The 20,517-nt window shown below is 37.2% G+C and overlaps 1 pseudogene; it reads left to right on the top strand.

Annotated features, from left to right (window-relative positions):
* Positions 19,443-20,266, top strand: LOC613013 (nascent polypeptide associated complex subunit alpha pseudogene; annotated as a pseudogene).

Below are 20,517 nucleotides of genomic sequence, written 5' to 3'. Positions count from 1 at the left end.
GAAGCTTTGAAGCTTCCTCTTCAAAGTCCAGAGAGGTTATTATTAAAACTCATTATCTACTCCCCTTCCAGGAAGTGACCATCAACATGATGAAATTGATGGTCTTATGTTCTTTTTATATCAGTCACCACTACACCCAATATTACATATCTCTTATTCATATTGTATTGTACATCTCTTTTGTCTGATGTACATTTCCCCAGCACTTTTGCATTCTTAAACACCTCTACTCTGGAACTCAAGAACTATCATCATAAAAATCTCCTAGCCTTTTCTCTGGAGGATCTTTTTATCTTCTTTCTCAGCATGAAATCTGGCTCTCTCCTGAGGACACATACTTTACCTGGAAATCTCTCAAGTATGGTCTCTTTCAGTCATGGATCATGGAGATTAGTGCAAAATCTTCCCTATCCTCTTGGCTACTTCTAGTATACCATCTCTAATCTACTCCATAAATCATCACTCCAGTTTTCTGAAACTTATGACATCAAACTTTGCCATCAGCACCCCTCCTTGTTTGGATTATATACCAATACTCAAGTCATGTGCTCTAGTCTTGAAGATGTTAGTGCTTTTCTCAATGGCACTACTTCTTTCACAATTTATGGTGCTTTTATGACTCTTCTTCAAGCATCTTGACCCCCAGTTCCTTAATTTCCTCATCTGTATGATGCCATACTTCATCATATTATGGCTACATTTACTATCAACCCATAGATACTTAGTAGATTACCTGACTACCAAGTTATCATCTTTCCTGTCTCCCATTAACAGTATCCTACCTTCTAATGCTGAACAGGGCCAATTACCTCTGCCAGAATGTGGCTCCTTTCTTTGCCTAGTTGTTTCAATGCATGGGGAACTTGAAGTGATCAGGTGGCATTTGTGGCCTTTTTTCTTGGGAACCAAGACCTCTAAACCTCCATGGTTTCCTACCTATTGGAGACACAGTGCCATGTAAAATGACTGACCTAGAGTGTATACTATACTATTATGGATAATAACTTCCCATCCTACAGGTATCTGCTTTAAGCAGGCTTTATTTTTTTTAATGTCCTAATTCTTTATCAGGATAAGATATAACTCAGTTGGATCCTATGGTCATGTTAGCCCTCTTTGGCTATAATGTGAGTCCCTTGTTGCAATGCAATATTATGTGGGATCCTATGTCAGCCAGTTATTTTTTTTAATATTTTATTTATTTATTCATAGACACACAGAGAGAGAGAGGCAGAGACACAGGGAGAGGGGGAAGCAGGCTCCATGCAGGGAGTCCAATGTGGGACTTGATCCCAAGTCTCCAGGATCACACCCTAGGCTGCTGGCGGTGCAAAACCGCTGCGCCATCAGGGCTGCCCCCCTCCCCCTTTTTAAAAGATTTTATTTATTTATTCATAGACACAGAGAGAGAGAGGCAGAGACACAGTATGTCAGTTAGTTAAACACACTGTAGGCTCTCAAGAGTGGTGCTGCCAGCAGGGAAGGAAAGTCACATGCACAATATTTATATATCCCAGTCAAGATAAATCACCTTGTTTTCCATGGTGAAAGTAATTAAAGTATCACCATGTGGTTATTGGATATTCTTGAGAGATGGTTCCATATATATGGCTCAACATTGATTGGTCTCTGTTAGTAGTAGTTTGGGTATTTGACAGTGTAGTAGTCTTCAGTCAATGCTCCTATTGTGCTAGCTTTGGCTGATGATTGAGCAGGGAGTGGTGGCAATGATGGAGACTGGCTGTTGTCAACTGGAAGAGCCATTCTCTCTAATTGGTTGTTTAGCACCTCTTCTATAGTGACTATTTTGGTTGTCCTTAATCTGCCATATAAAAATTTTCATATTTCATAGCCTCTCTGTTTAGCCCCTCCACATACTTCCTCCTCTGATCCCTTGTCCCCAATCTAATCTTTCTCTGTACAGACTGTGACTAACCAGCCAGGCCATTTGCTTCTACCCATGAGATTTATACCTGCTTCTCTTCCCACACAAAGTAGCTGACTTAGTGGGAGAAGTTTTCTTCTGCTGCCTATTCAGATCACTCCTGAAAGTATTACAGCAATAGTTTACTTCTGGTTTGCCCTCATATAGTTATTCGTGAGTTAGACTTGATATTTCTACCTCTCAAGGTGGCCACAAAGGGTCTCCTCATATGGTCATAGGTATGACCTGAGGAGGAGGCACTAGTGTGGATATAGTAGGTAGCATGGGAATCTGGAAAAGCTGCCCTTCAGGCTTAATTGTGCCCTTTGGCCCTGATTACATCCAGTTTGGGATATACTACATCCATTTTAGAGTGGACTGCTCCTAGGCCTGCTATGAATTTATGGGGTTCTTACCTCATTGCCAGTACATGTCCCCTGGACTCTATATCTGCCAGATCCTAATATTTTTGTGGCTAACTCTGTGTTGCAGATGGCATGGCCTGGATCCCCATCACCAAGGATCAACTTTGGGACTCTCCTATTGGAGCTTACCACAGATTCTACACAGTATATTTTCTTCCACAGATACCTCTAATGATGTGAGAAACAAAGGCAGAAGGAAATGTAGATAAAACTAAATGTCCATATAACCTACAGCCCATTGGCACATACTTGAGGCAAGCAGAGTATCCTGTTCCTCCAGGAAGCTAGCAAATGTCCTAATGCTTTGCTAGAGAGAAAAACAACCTATGCTTGACAATAGCAAGGCCTCTAGTATTCTGTGAGTCTTCTTTAGCATATGCAAATCCTTTTGGAACTTCCCTTTACTTCCTCCAACCCCAAAGTATATAATCAATTGTCCCTCACAGTCCTGGGGCAACAGCTCTTTCTGCCCACAGGTCCTATCCCCATGCATTAATAAAACCATCATTTTGCACCAAATGTTTCTTTCTTGATCATTGGCTCTGGACCCGATCAAACTTCACCAACATACCAAAACTACATCACTAATACTATAGGATCTTCCATGTTGCATGACCAAAGTAGCAGAGTAGCAGAGTAGCTTCCACCACAGACTAGATCCACTAGATCCATTAGATACTACTCAAGTATGGCAAACTTCCATGTTATTCAGAGAAGTAATCACAAGCAAGAAATTTGCTGCTTCCAGAAACCATAGAGATTTATGAAACTGGACTTTCATTTTTTTTTTTTAGCACAGGTATACATTTAAATAATTTGTTCTTTCCTTTGGAGTAGATGTCCTCTCATATTCCTGGGCCCTTATGAACTTCAATGACGTGTTAGATTCTTGAATATTTATGTAATTTATTTCCCACCTTTTGGAACTCATGTCTCTTACCAAGGCTTCCAATATACATACCACTTCTTGCTCTTCTGGCCTTATATAATATCATCAAAATAGAGAACTAATGTGATGATCTGCAGAATAGCCAGATAGTCCAAATCCAAGTCCCTCTGGACTATATATGATAGTGAGTGGGAATGTTAACATAGCCCATGAACAAAACCATAAATGTATATACTTTAGTTATTCACCCCAAGTGAATATGAACTATTTTTGTTCCTTCTTCCAGACTGGGATAGAACTAAATAAGATCAAGCTTATTAATCTGCTCTAGCAAATATATCATAGTTGGCACAGCAGCTACTCACAGTTTGAGCTACTAATTAGTTATATTTGCAGTATTACAATGCTCTCTAGAATTTATCTCATATTTTCAGGGATCAGAATGAGAGAGACATATGATATCACCAGCTAGCATTATATAGACTTTAAAGAGAGATGCTAATTCCTGCCATTGTTCCTGGAGAGAAATGTTTTTTAATTACTCCTTGTCTTGTTGTAAGGGCAGATTCTGAAATTTCTATCTGACCTTCCCCAACCATAGCTTTTATTCCAAGGCTAAGGAATAAATGTGGGAGTTGCCCTGGATAATTCTCATGTTTACCTATGATGAGGTCATACAGAGACACTCCAAATTCCCATTCATTGTCTCATAAATGATAGCTGGATTGTTTGTTCTTATTGATCAATCAGAACAAAATGCTTATTGACAAAATTCTCCTTTATAGGATCTTCACCCTTCAGCCTACATGAGCACTGGAAATGGAAAGTCTCTCCTTAACACCCTCCTCCACTTGTCCTGTCAACTGATCTCAGGGGAAACATCAACTGTCTGGTCAAGCCATCCTCTCACCCCAATCTTCCACACTCAGTTCCTTCTAGCTTTGTTTACTCGTCTCTAGAAAAAGAAAGCTCTTTTCTACTTGAACTCTGAGATGCTTGTAGATCTCATATTTGGAATCTTCTCCCTATTGTAAATTCTTGTACCCTAAAAGCAAGAATGCCTCTCCTCTTATGGAAATGCACTTGTTGAATACAGTGTCTTCTTTATTTACATTTGGATTTTTTTTTTTATTTGACACCCTTATTTTTCAAATGGTTCCAGGTCAGAAAGCTGGTCCATAAAATGGACAAAAGATCATGTCACCTTAGTGGCCCTCAGTTTCATGATCATCTACCCTTGATTTATTTTTGTTGTATACAAACTATCAATATATTTGTTGATACCCTATTTGTTTCCCCCAGAGAAACTTTGTTCTGTTAATATCTCCATAGCTCTCCTGGGTCAGGGCCATCTGGTTAGAATTGTGAACTTATCACTAATTATATAATTGCATCCACCTTACTTGTGATGATTAAATGCTACCACCTGCCCTCTTCAGTTTTGACATCCTGTCATTGCCATTGAAATCAGAAAGGCAAGTTTTCAATAGCATCTCTCATCATTTGCCCTGAATTAAGATGACAGGTACTGCTGAGCTTCTCATTGATTCTGAGGCCCCTTTCCTGAGAGCATTCTTTATTATTTTGGTAAACAGAATGTCCTACAGGCCTTCCCATGAGACGTTTATCCACTCTAGTATGTCCAATTCTCCGAAATTTTAAAAATCTCTTTTTCTACCATATTTCAAACAATTCTGGCATTTCTACTTCATTTAGTCTGGCACTATTGCTTCTAAAAGTAATCTAGAGCCATAGTAGTGGGTTCATTGCAAAGGTATAGAATTCTATATCAGAACACAATGCTAACATACTGACAGGATTTCCACAAGCAACTTTATATTTCAACACCTTTGTTCCAACAGCCTTAGTATTCAGTCCTATATATTCTCTTCTAGCTACTGCTGGTATTTATTGGCTAGGTGCTACAGCTCCTTTCAGTTATAAATCCTCTCTTTTTATAGCAAGCCCATCCCCAACATTTACCTGGCTGGACTGTGTTATTGGTTTTGTGGACAAGAAGAGGATGAAAGCAGAAAGGACGCATGTGTTGCTTTCAGGGTAGTCTCTGCCTCACCTTCAAGCAAGGGAGTCACCACCCTTTAACAGAGAGCAGTGCACAGAGAATTCAGGGAAGTCTGAGCATTCAAGACTTTCTAGTATGTCCATCCAGATGTTTCTATTCCAAATATTAGCGTCTCACTCCTTTCCTATTCTCACCTTAGTGGAGCAGCCTTGCCTAGGTTAAGATTTTAATCTTCTCTGGAACTCTGCTACTCTTGTTATGTGCTAGACCCTCGGCTTTCTATTTTCTGCCCTCTAGCTGCAAGAAGTGAAAGTTCTGTTTTGTGCTTCCAATGAGGCATGTTGGTGCTCACAATTTGCCCTAAATTTACAATTAATTACTCTGAGCCTTTCTTTGTCTTTCTCCTATAAATAGCCTTGAACAATAGACATCTAATTCCATAGTTCTTATAATTACTGCATCCCCCATATCTCTCAAATGCCTGAGATAGTGAGCCCTCCAGTGCATCCTCTACAAAAGACCGACAAAAATATGGCATTAAAATTAGCAAAAGCTTTAATAGCTGCACAGGAGCATCATATCAGAGGCTTCTGATGCTCTACATCTCAGCAGCGATGTGGTTCTCACTACTAGCTGGATGGTGAGTGTTCAGCTGAACTCTTAAAGTACAACTTTTTTGTTACAACATACTATAAGTTTGAGTCTTTGGGAAACAGCTACTAAGACAGAATCCCTTGTGTAAAGGTGAATTGTATAATTTACTGACAAAACACACATTCTGACAAATTTAAAAGTACGGACTCATATAAAGTATATGTTCTCACAACACAAAAAAATTAAACTGGAAGCTATTAAGAGAAGGATATCTGGAAAATCCCCAAACAACACATTTCTAAGTATCCCTGGATCAAAATCTCAAGGGAAATTAAATATATTTTGAACTAAATGTGTTGAAAGTAGCAAAAGCAGGGCTTAAAAGAAAATTTATAACATTAAGTGCATATGTTTGAAAAGAAAAAATTATAATCAATAACCTCAGCTTCCACTTTAGGATGTTAGAAAAAGACGAATAAATTAAACTAAAGCAAGCAGAAGAAAAGGCATAATAAAAATTAAACTAAAAATCAATGAAATTAAAATAGAAAAACAATAGAAAAATGTAACAAGTTAAAGCTTATTCTTTTAAAAGATTATTAAACTTGATAAACCCATAGCCAAGCCAATCAAGAAAAAGAGAGGGCACAAATTACCAATAAGACATGAAAGAATGGTCATCACTACTGATCCAATGGATAGGATGATAAAGAAATACTCTGAACAATTGTGTCCACAAACTTAATGTAAATGAAACAGACTAATACCTTAAAAGAGATAAGCAACAGAGATTTGCAGTACAAATAGATAAGCTAAGTAGGAATTTTAACATTAAGTAAGCTGAATTGATAATTAATAATCCTCCAAAAAAGAAAGCATTAAACTCAGTTAGTTTCACTGTTGATTTCTACCAAACATTTGAGAAAGAAATAGTATCAGTTCTCCACAATCTCTTGAAGCAAATAGAAGCGGAGGGAGTACTTTTCTAGTTCATTTTATGAGATCAGCATTATTGTAATACCAAAATCACATACAGCATTTATAAGGAAGTACAGACCAATCTCTCATGAACAAAGATGCACAAATCATCAGCAAAATATTATAAAACTGAGCATAGTAGTGCATTAATAATAGAACACATCCAAGTAGGATTTATTCCTGACACAAGGCTGGTTTGACATTCGATAATCAACCAACCTAATCAATCACACTAACAGGATAATGAAGAAAAATCATAATCTCACATCAGTTGACTAAAAAATTGAAAATATGCAAAACTCATTTATGATAAAAACTCTCAGTAAACTACTAAGGAAACTGAGAACAGAAGAAACTTCTTCAGCTCAATGAAGAATATCTATAAAAACCTCCAACTCATAATTAATATGAGAAATTAGATGTTCTCCCCCTAAGACTTAAAATAAGGCAAAGATGTCCCCTCTTATTATTCCTATTTAATATCATACTAGAAGTCCTACCTAGTGATTGAAACATACATGCATACATAAATTGAATAAAATGTAAACAAACTGTGAAGAAAAATTAACATTATCTTTATTTGCAGATGGCATGACTCTCTAAGGTAGAAAAATATAAAAATATATAGAGACAAATTCCTGGAACTAACAAATATATTCCTGAGTATACTATCTCAGTGCACAATGTCTATATACTAGAGTCTATTACTTTCCAGTACACTGACAATTAGCAGTTTGAATTTTAAGTTTTAAAAAATCAATACATTTAAAATAGGACTTAAAAAAATAAATACGTATTAAGTTTAACCAAATAAGTGCAGGTTTTGTACACAGGAAATTATAAAACATTGATAAACAAAATCAAAGATGATCTAAATAAATGAGATACTGTGTAATATAGATGGAAAGACTCAATATTTATATTCATTAAGTAATTTACTGTCATATTCATAATAGTGAAATTTTGAATGCAATCAAATATTATGAGGATTAAGAAGGAAAATGGTTCAGGTATGTATGAGACTTTCATGTTTGCAAAGAATTCATAATGGCAGGATGAAACATCATAATTAAAGGGGAAATTTACAAAATTGTACATCTTCTTGGGATCTCAAATGATGCATTGAAAAAAGTATGTAAGGAAATACAGAAAAATATTAAGACTCAATACTTTTAAAATGTCAGTTCTCCCTAACTTGATCTAGCAATTACATGCAACCCCATCAGAATCCCAGCAAGCTATTTTGTAGATAGTTTGTAGTTTGCATAACAGCAATCTAGTTAGTACAGAAAGGATAGACTTGCAATAAATGGCACAAGAACAATTGGATATCCATATACAAAAAAAAAAAAAAAAGAAAGAAAGAAAGAAAAAAGGAAGGGAGGGAAGGAGAAAGGAGGGAAAGAAAGAAGGACCCTACAGTCCAGCAATTCCATTTATAAGAATCTGAAGCAATGATGTCCAATCCTGGAATTGTATCAGAATGACTTGATGAACTTATAAAAATAGCAGTCTTCCATAACATCCTATTAATACAAAATCTCTGATCATGGGGCTTAGTCATTAGAATTATTTAATTTTGATGTGTGAAAAGAGACAGGTATTATTGTAGCATTTTGATAATGCTGAAAAAAATGGAAAACAGATGAATGTCTAAATATAAGCAATGATAAACATAATTTTGGTTTACTCAGTCACTGGGGTATCATGCATCAATTAAAATAAGTAAATGAAAGTTACATTCATCAATGTGGCTAACTCTCAAAAATGTAACATTAACTGAAAAAGCAAGTCACAAAATATATGTACCATTTATTTATTTGTTTATTTTAATTTTTAAAAGGATTTTATTTATTTATCCATAAGAGACACAGAGGGAGAGGCAGAGACATAGACAGAGGAAGAAGCAGGCTCCCTGCTAGGAGTCTGATGCAGGACTAGGCATCCTGAAATGTACCATTTACTGAACAAAAATATTTTTTTGTGGATACTATATATGTATAAAATAATAAAAACTAGTCAGAAAATTTTAAAAATGGTCAGAATAATAGTTATGTCAGAATAACTATTACACTGGAAGTATAAGGAAATATAAGAATGGTAATCGATACAGTACACAGGTGATATGACTTATTTGTAACACTTTACTAGTTTCTAAAAAATTCAATTAAAATTTGAAAAGATATTAAGGTTCAACAAATCTAGATGCTAAACACAAGAGTGTACTTTATATCTGTTACATAAAGGTTGGTAATAAACACACGGCATTCTTTATATTTTACACACCTGAGTGTTTTCATGCACACACACACAAAACCTCTCAGATTCAACACAAAGTTTCTGAACTGGATAATGAGACAAATATATCTGGTGAGGGAATGGCAGGTGGATAGAAAATGGGTTACAAAATGTTAAAGCTATCATTAGGGAGGCATAAGTGTACAGTAAAGTGAAGGAAAATCAGAGCTTTCCATAGAAATCAGGCATTTGTACCATTTTCTAATAACTGAAATAGCAATCTGCTCTCAAATCAGAATAGATGATAATATATATACAAAGTAAAATCAAGGAAAAAGTTTATGTTATGCAAACAGTACTATTTTGTGATTTTCTAAAAACAGCTCCAAAGAACACTGCACAGAGTGAGATGGCTAGATGTTTCAAACAAAGATGAAATCAATGACTATTGGTTGTAATGAGAAAATAAAAAGTTGAAATCTGAATTCTAGGCAGCCTCCGGGGCCCAGTGGTTTAACACCGCCTTCAGCCCAAGGTGTGATCCTGGAGACCCGGGATGGAGTCCCAAGTCAGGCACCCTGCATGGAGCCTGCTTCTCCCTCTGCCTGTGTCTCTCATGAATAAATAAATAAAATCCTTAGGGAAAAAAAAAAAGAAATCTGAATTCCTTAAATCAAAGGTAGATTTTTGTCTCAGAATAACCCAATAATCTCATGGTAAATGTTAATAAAACACAAAAATTGAATAATTTTAAACAAAAATATTATGTATTTCCTACCACTGAAGTCTTTGAGAATGATTTACTTCCTGGTTTTTGTTGTACTCTAATGACAATATTGCACATATCTTTTAAATAAAAAAATACTATAATAATAAAAAACTCTAATAATGAAATAGATGAATAAATACATAAGAGAGAAGTAAAAATTAGGGGCTAGAAAAATATCTCCCTAACAGACTAACAGGAAAAAAGGAGGCTTTCAGATGAAAACATTAAAGAACTTTAAATAAAATAACACACAGAAATGGTTAGTAGAAAAAAAAACCACAAACCTAAGACAAAAGCTTCAGTGACTTGCCTACCTGGAAAAAACCCAAGCACAGGTTGCAACTTCAGATACTGTACATTAATATATAATTTTAATATGCAGCCCAATGGAAACTAATTTGCATGCTATAATTACCTTTCCAACTGTCTTTCATGAGATAAATACTCAGCCATTAACAAACTTTAATGTATCACATATTTTTACTAAATAAATTTGCTTTATGATATTGCTTAATCTTTCTAAGGAAATGGCAAAACCCCCTTATGCTTCATTAAGCACAAAGAATTGGGAATATTTGAAGTTTTGATTCTAGTGTGAAATAATACTTCATAGCAGTAGCTAAATTAATGACATTGCTTTTCAAATAGCTTCTACACAATAACTCTCATCTTATTAAAATTATTAACTTTAGTTAAATTAGGTCTTGGCTTATGTGAAGCTAGCTTCGTGATAATCAAGATGAGAAATGACAGGGACACAGGAAGTGCGGAGGGTGATTAATGTTTATACTGAAGTCATCTTCTGATATTTAGTCCCTATCATTTCTGAGAAAGGTAGGGAATCAATCCTTTTATATATAAATAGAAATGAAAAATAATTACATTCCTCATCCTTTAGAAGAAACTCATAAACTTTCAGATACATATATGTATACATATACATATATACATATATATATATATATATATATATATACTGGAGAAAAAATAAAAATAAAAAAACAAATGTAAGCCTGAGTGAAAAGTTATTTTCAAGAGGCACAAATGAGGGATATTAGGACCTTTAGATATGAATATAAATGACAAGCACCTGGCATAGAATGTAAAAGGAGCAATATTTTGACAAATTCTTGCCTGCTTGATATGTGATCTGCTATACAATCTGATGTCTTTGCTTTTCCACACGAATCTGTACTACTGAGGTCCCAGTACTGTGCACAATCTGTGTGCTGGCTCAGACAATGGAGTCTCTATTGACAATTAACTAACATGGATCCCACCTCCCATCTTCACCTTTGTGCTCATATGACATGATCCTCTCCACTTTCTTCACAGGGTGAAGTTTTCCTATGCTCTAATGTTGAACTCAAATACCAATTATTCTAAATGCTTTTCCAATTACTCCTATGTATAAGAAATCTTACTTTCCTGTGGATCGTAACAATTTGTTTTTATTTACCTTATTATTCCTGTCAGCCACCAGGCCACTGCACAGTAATGTAAGTGTTAAATAAATAAATTTTAATAGAATGAGGTATTTTAATTAGCAAAATATATTTTTATTTGAGGTTAAAAGTACAAAAACAATACATAAAATCATTTTCTGTATGTACCCCAGAATTACAATTGTTTTTATATAGTATAAATATATTATACAGAAGTTTATATCTCCCATTGACATAAACTATTAAGAAGTATTTGCTCTTTCACATTAGTTACAGTTTATTAAATGAATAAGAAGGAGCAGAGAAACTGAAGGTAATTTACAACGAATATGACTTTATATTTTATACTTAAGAAATGATATGGTTAAGCAAAAAGCAAAACAAAACAAAACAAAAAAACAAAACAAAACAAAAAAAAAACCCAACCTGTGTTTTTAGGTCAGTCATTTGAAGATAGTCATGAATAGTGAGGTCCATCTCTAATTTTTTAATGTTTATTTTGGCTAGTTTGTCTCTATTTATGTTTTAAGGAAACCAGCCATTGGAATTGACTTCAGAATCTTCAACAAGCTATAGCTTTGGGGAGACTATTTTCTTTTTTGTATGACTATATATTTTAAAAATCTACTTATTGGGTGGCCTGGGTAGCTCAGTGGTTTAGCACCGCCTTCAGCCCAGGGTGTGATCCTGGAGACCTGGGATCGAGTCCCACTTTCTGGCTCCATGCATGGAGCCTGCTTCTCCCTCTGCCTGTGTCTCTGCCTCTCTTTCTCTCTGTATCTCTCATGAATAAATAAATAAAATCTTAAAAAAAAATAAATAAAAATAAAATAAAAATAAAAATCTACTTATTAAAGCAAAGAGTCAGAGGAAATAAGGAATGTAAGGAAAAGTTCAGCACCACTTCTCTTTAGGTACAGAAAGGAGAAAGAAAGATGAAGAGATTTCAAAAAAGATATACCCACCCAAGTTGTGGCTCTACCTAAGATCCTGGATTCCCTCTGCTGGAGCAGGTTGCAGATCATTTGTGTAAAGAGATGCTTTTATTAATTTGCTTTTATGCACTTTTATGCTTTTTCCTTCATTTTTGAAGGGTAAACTCTTTCACACTCAAAGCTATCTAATATCATGGTTATTTCTTCTACACTATAATAGATGAGTATAGTGCTGAGATTAATAAGGGAGATCCCGGAAACATACCACCTACATTGATTCCTGAGTGTGCCCACTCCAGGTCTGTGATATTACCCAATAATGATTTAAAATTGTGCCAAAATTAGGGTCAAATCTTCTACTGATCTCCCTCCTGCTTCAAGAATGTTCTTTTAAAAATTTATGTCTGATATCCAGTGAAGATATAACAGACAATTCATACTTTGATACCCTACTTTGCCTCAAACACTTAGCAACCATATATAAAATATGAAAAAAAAAAACAAAGAAGCACATCATCATAAACAAATAAAGGTAAATGTCTTCTGGTATTGTAAAATGGACAAGGATTGCAAAGCACTGAGAGGGATTCATGGGTCTCCTGGTTTTCAGACATGACAGCAGACAACGAATTTGTGTTATTGTTGATGGTTACTGAGAGAAGGACTTTATAGAAAGTTGTGGCAAAGATATTAATCCGTCCTTACAAATGGGCATTAAATAAAGCTCTCGACTAGTTTCTTAGCCATTGTTTATATCTTCAGCGTAAGCACAGGACAGGAAGCTACAAATACTCTTATAAGATCTGACTCTATATTGGAATTGGAGATGTAAAATGAAGGCAAACAAGATAATCTGAAAAATCCTCCTACTTTAACAATCCTCAGAAATGCTGGATTACTACATAACATATATCCTTCAAAACACATTCTCTCTCTTTGTGTCTTTTCTGTCTCTCTTTCTTATATACACACAAACACGCACACACACACACACACACACACACACACACACTTGGAGATCCCCAGGAAATGAAATAGAAACATAGAGATGGAAATCAGGAGAGTAGTAAAATTATTTGGGAGGTGATACTCTGCTTTTTTAAAAATAGTGTTTAAATTGCTATATGATCTATATATTATTTTTAAAATTTATTTATTTATTAGGGAGAGAGAGAGCAGGCATGAGTGGGAAGGGAAAAGGGAGAGGGAAAAGAAATCTCAAGCAGACTCTGTACTGAGCACAGAGCCTGAGGCTGGGCTGGATCTCACAACCTTGAGATTAGGACCTGAGCCAAAACCAAGAGTCAAGTGCTCAACAGACTGTGCCATCCAGGCACTCTGTCTATATTCTTAGTTACATTGACTACAGAAGAGGTAGGGAGAAAGGCTTATACCTTCCTAAAATAGACACCAAGAACTGAATTTCCCATATAAAGTTGGAAAACCCCTCCCCCAAAGGTTTAAACCCTTAGGTTTGAATAAATTCCCTAGATGAAAAAATTAACCACCAGGAAAGACATTGCAACTATTTTTGTCTATCTTGGTCTAGGCTTTGTATGAGAAAAAGATCTCCAAGAATTAATAAACACAAACTTCAAATAGGTTTGTGGATTGGAGTTATACTACATGTGTGATCAGAAAATCCAAAGCTGAAGACTAGCTTGACAGATACCAAAATTTATATTTGCAAATTCCTTCTGGAAGAGTATGTTCTTAGTTTAGGTCTTACAGACTTGACAAGATGGATTTCAAAAGAAAATAAGTCTGAAATCCTACACAAGACAATCTAAGCAGGTTTCAGAAGAGACAAATAACAGAATTAAAATATGAAAGAATTGTATTATAGTAATTAGATATAATATTAAAAGTAGGTTAAAATATTATTTAAGGTTACACATGAGGGGAATAGCATACAGATAAAAAGATACAGGGATTTTCAACTAAGGGATTTGAAAAATAATCAAATATAATTTTTAGGAATCATTAAAAACCAAAAACCTGTTGGTTAGCAGATTAGTCATTGCTAAAAAGTAAATTAGTGAACTCAAGGAATAAAAGATAAACAATGCTACAATAAAAGACAAAAAAAGAAAGACATATGGGAGGAAAAATTAACAAGGCCGCAGAATAATACGGTATAAAATAGGTCTCATTCAATTAGTAAACAAAAGAAATACATTTAAAATAATCACTGGTAGAGAAGGATTTGCAATTTTGGTAGTTACTTTCTGCTTGTTCTATAGTTATTTTGTCACTCATTTCCCCTTTTGTTAACTTCCTTTTTTGTTTCATTGTTTTTATATTGATATGCTTTAATTATTTTCTTTTGTTAATTTGTATAGAGACACACACAATGGAATATTATTCAGTCATAAAAAGGTAAATCCTGCCATTTCCAACATAGATGGAACTTAAGGAATCATGCTAAGTGACTTAAGTCAGAAAGAGAAAGATACTGTATAAATCTCCCTTTCTGGGAAGGTTGTGTCAGGATGTTGCACTGGTTTGTGTTACTAAAGCTGGGTATATTCCGAAACAAAACCATTCCAATCCCTCTAAAAGTCCCATAGGCATTTTCCATAAAGACAGAAAAGATAATTCCAAAACTTATATGTAATTCAGAAGGCCACTGACAGAAAAAAAAAAAAAAAAACTTAAAAAAAAGAATAAACCTGGAAGCATCACACTTCTTCAGTTCAATATCTATTTTAAACTATAGTAATTTAAACAGACTGATGCTGGAATAAAGTAGACATTTAGACCCACGGAACGAGAGCCCAGAAATAAAGTCATGCAAAAAAAGTCAACTGAAATTCACACAGGTGCTAGGAATATGCTGGGAAAAGGAAAGTCTCTTATGGATATTGTTGGGAAAACTGGTATCCACATGTGAAAGAATGAAGTTGGACTCTTTACAAATGTATACAAGAATTAATTCAAAACAGATTAAGCAGTTAAACTTAAGATTGAAACTGTATGACTTACAGGAGAAAACATAGGGGAAATCTTCATTTCATTGGTCTTGACAATGAGTTCATGGATATAATACCAAAAGTACAAACAATAAAAGCTAAATAGATACATGAAACTATATCAAACTAAAATGTTTCTGCATAGTGAAGGATACAATCAATAGAGTATAAAGGCAACCTATAGAATAGGAGAAAATATTAGCAAACCATAGATCTATTATGGTGTTAATTTCCAAAACACCTAAGGAACTCCTACAATTTAATAGCAACAAAGTGAACTCAGTTGGAAAAAAAAAAAAAAAAAAAAGCAAGGAAAGGGACTGAATAAACATTTCTCTAAAGGAAGACATACAAATGGTCAACAAGTATACGGGAAGATGCTCAACATCACTAAACATCAGGAAAAAGAAAGCCAAGTCACAATGAGATATCACTTCATACCTATTAGAAGAGCTATTATCCCCAAAACAAAAGACAGTAAATGTTGTTGAAGTTGCGGAGAAATTGGAAATTTTATGCACCGTTGGTGTGAATGCCAAATGATGCAGCCAGTCTGAAAAACAGGACAGAGATTCTTCAAAAAATTAAAAATAGAATTGCCATGTAATCCAACAACTTCACTTCTTGGCATTTATTCAAAAAAACTGAAATCAAGATCTTAGCACTCCATGTTCATTGCAGCACTATTCACAATAGCCAAAATGTAAGACAATTTAAATATCCACGAACCAATGAATGGATTAAAAGCATGGTATATATGTAAGAGGGAATATTATTCAGCCTTGGATAAGAAGGAAATCCTGCCATATATAACGACATGGATGAACCTGGAGGCCCTTACACTGAGTGAAATCAGCCAGTCATAGGAGAATGAATACTGGGGGGAGGAGCAAGATGGTGGAAGAGTAGGGTCCCCAAATCACCTGTCTCCACCAAATTACCTAGAAAACCTTCAAATTATCCTGAAAATCTATCAATTCGGCCTGAGATTTAAAGAGAGACCAGCTGGAATGCTACAGTGAGAAGAGTTCGCGCATCTATCAAGGTAGGAGACGGGGAAAAAGAAATAAAGGAACAAAGGCCTCCAAGGGGGAGGGGCCCCGCGAGGAGCCGGGCTGAGGCCGGGGCGAGTGTCCCCAGGACAGGAGAGCCCCATCCCGGAGGAGCAGGAGCTGCACCGACCTTCCCGGGCGGAAAGGGGCCCGCAGGGAGGTGGAGCAGGACCCGGGAGGGCGGGGATGCTCTCGGGTTTCCTGAGACAGTAACAGAGCAACTGCGCGCCCAGGAGAGTGCGCCGAGCTCCCTAAGGGCTGCAGCGCGAACGGCGGGACCCGGAGCAGCTCGGAGGGGCTCGGGCGGCGGCTCCGCGGAGGGGGCTGCGCGGCCCCGGGAGCAGCTCGGAGGGGCTCGGGCAGAGGAAGAGGCTCCGTGCAGAGGGGGCTGCGCGGTTCCAGGAGCAGCTCGGAGGGGCTCCGGCGGCAGCTCCGCGGAGGGGGTTGCGCGGCCCGGGAGCGCGAATCCAACAGCGCAGGCTCCGGAGCACAGGGCGCCGGGACACAGCCCAGGATCCCGCCTCCCCCGGGACAGGCAGAGGCCGGGAGGGCCCAGGACAGCGAAGACGCTCCTGCCCCAGCTGAGCAGATCAGCGGCCCCGCCCCGGAGCCTCCAGGCCCTGCAGACGGAGAGCTCCGGAGTTACTGTGGGGGCTGAATCCAGGTTTCCAAAGCTGGCCCCGCCACTGGGGCTGTTCCTCCTGCGGCCTCACGGGGTAAACAACCCCCACTGAGCCCTGCACCAGGCAGGGGCAGAGCAGCTCCCCCAGGTGCTAACACCTGAAAATCAGCACAACAGGCCCCTCCCCCAGAACACCAGCTAGACAGACAACTTCCAGGAGAAGCCAAGGGACTTAAAGTACACAGAATCAGAAGATACTCCCCCGTGGTTCTTTTTTTGTTTTGTTTTGTTTTGTTTTGTTTTGCTTTTTGATTTGTTTCCTTCCCCCACCCCCTTTTTTTTCTTTCTTTTTCTTTCTCTTTTTCTTTTTTTTTTCTTTTCGTTTTCTTTTTCTTCCCTTTTTTTTCTCTTTCTCTTTTCTTTCCTCCTTTCTCTCCTCTCTTTTTCTCTTTTTCCCAATACAACTTGCTTTCGGCCACTCTGCACTGAGCAAAATGACTAGAAGGAAAACCTTACCTCAAAAGGAAGAATCAGAAACAGTCCTCTCTCCCACAGAGTTACAAAATCTGGATTACAATTCAATGTCAGAAAGCCAATTCAGAAGCACTATTATACAGCTACTGGTGGCTCTAGAAAAAAGTATAAAGGACTCAAGAGACTTCATGACTGTAGAATTTAGAGCTAATCAGGCAGAAATTAAAAATCAATTGAATGAGATGCAATCCAAACTAGAAGTCCTCACGACGAGGATTAACGAGGTGGAAGAACGAGTGAGTGACCTAGAAGACAAGTTGATAGCAAAGAGGGAAACTGAGGAAAAAAGAGACAAACAATTAAAAGACCATGAGGATAGATTAAGGGAAATAAACGACAGCCTGAGAAAGAAAAACGTACGTTTAATTGGGGTTCCCGAGGGCGCCGAAAGGGCCAGAGGGCCAGAATATGTATTTGAACAAATTCTAGCTGAAAACTTTCCTAATCTGGGAAAGGAAACAGGCATTCAGATCCAGGAAATAGAGAGATCCCCCCCTAAAATCAATAAAAACCGTTCAACACCTCGACATTTAATAGTGAAGCTTGCAAATTCCAAAGATAAAGAGAAGATCCTTAAAGCAGCAAGAGACAAGAAATCCCTGACTTTTATGGGGAGGAGTATTAGGGTAACAGCAGACCTCTCCACAGAGACCTGGCAGGCCAGAAAGGGCTGGCAGGATATATTCAGGGTCCTAAATGAGAAGAACATGCAACCAAGAATACTTTACCCAGCAAGGCTCTCATTCAAAATGGAAGGAGAGATAAAGAGCTTCCAAGACAGGCAGCAACTAAAAGAATATGTGACCTCCAAACCAGCTCTGCAAGAAATTTTAAGGGGGACTCTTAAAATTCCCCTTTAAGAAGAAGTTCAGTGGAACAGTCCACAAAAACAAGGACTGAATAGATATCATGATGACACTAAACTCATATCTCTCAATAGTAACTCTGAATGTGAACGGGCTTAATGACCCCATCAAAAGGCGCAGGGTTTCAGACTGGATAAAAAAGCAGGACCCATCTATTTGCTGTCTACAGGAGACTTATTTTAGACAGAAGGACACCTACAGCCTGAAAATAAAAGGTTGGAGAACCATTTACCATTCGAATGGTCCTCAAAAGAAAGCAGGGGTAGCCATCCTTATATCAGATAAACTAAAATTTACCCCGAAGACTGTAGTGAGAGATGAAGAGGGACACTATATCATACTTAAAGGATCTATTCAACAAGAGGACTTAACAATCCTCAATATATATGCCCCAAATGTGGGAGCTGCCAAATATATCAATCAATTATTAACCAAAGTGAAGAAATACTTAGATAATAATACACTTATACTTGGTGACTTCAATCTAGCTCTTTCTATACTCGATAGGTCTTCTAAGCACAACATCTCCAAAGAAACGAGAGCTTTAAATGATACACTGAACCAGATGGATTTCACAGATATCTGCATAACTTTACATCCAAACTCAACTGAATACACATTCTTCTCAAGCACACATGGAACTTTCTCCAGAATAGACCACATATTGGGTCACAAATCGGGTCTGAACCGATACCAAAAGATTGGGATTGTCCCCTGCATATTCTCAGACCATAATGCCTTGAAATTAGAACTAAATCACAACAAGAAGTTTGGAAGGACCTCAAACACGTGGAGGTTAAGGACCATCCTGCTAAAAGATAAAAGGGTCAACCAGGAAATTAAGGAAGAATTAAAAAGATTCATGGAAACTAATGAGAATGAAGATACAACCTGTTCAAAATCTTTGGGATGCAGCAAAAGCAGTCCTAAGGGGGAAATACATCGCAATACAAGCATCCATTCAAAAACTGGAAAGAACTCAAATACAAAAGCTGACCTTACACATAAAGGAGCTAGAGAAAAAACAGCAAATAGATCCTACACCCAAGAGAAGAAGGGAGTTAATAAAGATTCGAGCAGAACTCAACGAAATCGAGACCAGAAGAACTGTGGAACAGATCAACAGAACCAGGAGTTGGTTCTTTGAAAGAATTAATAAGATACTCCTGCAACAGGCGTGGGTCACGCTCTCGCTCGCTCTCTTTCCGCCGCCATCTTGGTTCCGCGTTCCGCGCACAAAATGCCTGGTGAAGCCACAGAAACCGTCCCTGCTACAGAGCAGGAGTTGCCACAGCCCCAGGCTGAGACAGGGTCTGGAACAGAATCTGACAGTGATGAATCAGTACCAGAGCTTGAGGAACAGGATTCCACACAAGCAACCACACAACAAGCCCAGCTGGCAGCAGCAGCTGAAATCGATGAAGAACCAGTCAGTAAAGCAAAACAGAGCCGGAGTGAAAAGAAGGCACGAAAGGCTATGTCCAAACTGGGTCTTCGACAGGTTACAGGGGTTACAAGAGTCACTATCCGGAAATCTAAGAATATCCTGTTTGTCATCACAAAACCAGATGTCTACAAGAGCCCAGCTTCAGATACCTACATAGTTTTTGGGGAAGCCAAGATTGAGGACTTATCTCAGCAAGCACAACTAGCAGCTGCTGAGAAATTCAAAGTTCAAGGTGAAGCTGTCTCAAACATTCAAGAAAACACACAGACTCCAACTGTACAAGAGGAGAGTGAAGAAGAAGAGGTTGATGAAACGGGTGTAGAGGTTAAGGACATAGAATTGGTCATGTCACAAGCAAATGTGTCAAGAGCAAAGGCAGTTCGAGCCCTGAAGAACAACAGTAATGATATTGTAAATGCTATTATGGAATTAACAATGTAACCGTATGAAAACGAGGACTTTTTTTTTGGTGTTTCAAAAGAATAACTGCAGCTTGGTTTGAAATTTGTACTGTTTCTATCATTAATAAAGTTATGGCTTCTTGTTGGATGAAAAAAAAAAAAAAAAAAAAAAAAAAAAAAAAAAGAATTAATAAGATAGATAAACCATTAGCCAGCCTTATTAAAAAGAAGAGAGAGAAGACTCAAATTAATAAAATCATGAATGAGAAAGGAGAGATCACTACCAACACCAAGGAAATACAAACGATTTTAAAAACATACTATGAGCAGCTATACGCCAATAAATTAGGCAATCTAGAAGAAATGGACGCATTCCTGGAAAGCCACAAACTACCAAAACTGG

Source organism: Canis lupus, chromosome 7, assembly GCF_011100685.1.
Source record: "Canis lupus familiaris isolate Mischka breed German Shepherd chromosome 7, alternate assembly UU_Cfam_GSD_1.0, whole genome shotgun sequence".
In the NCBI taxonomy this organism is placed as follows: Eukaryota; Metazoa; Chordata; class Mammalia; order Carnivora; family Canidae; genus Canis; species Canis lupus.
Note: the sequence above shows the minus strand (reverse complement) of the source record. Positions and strands in the feature narration are given on the sequence as shown.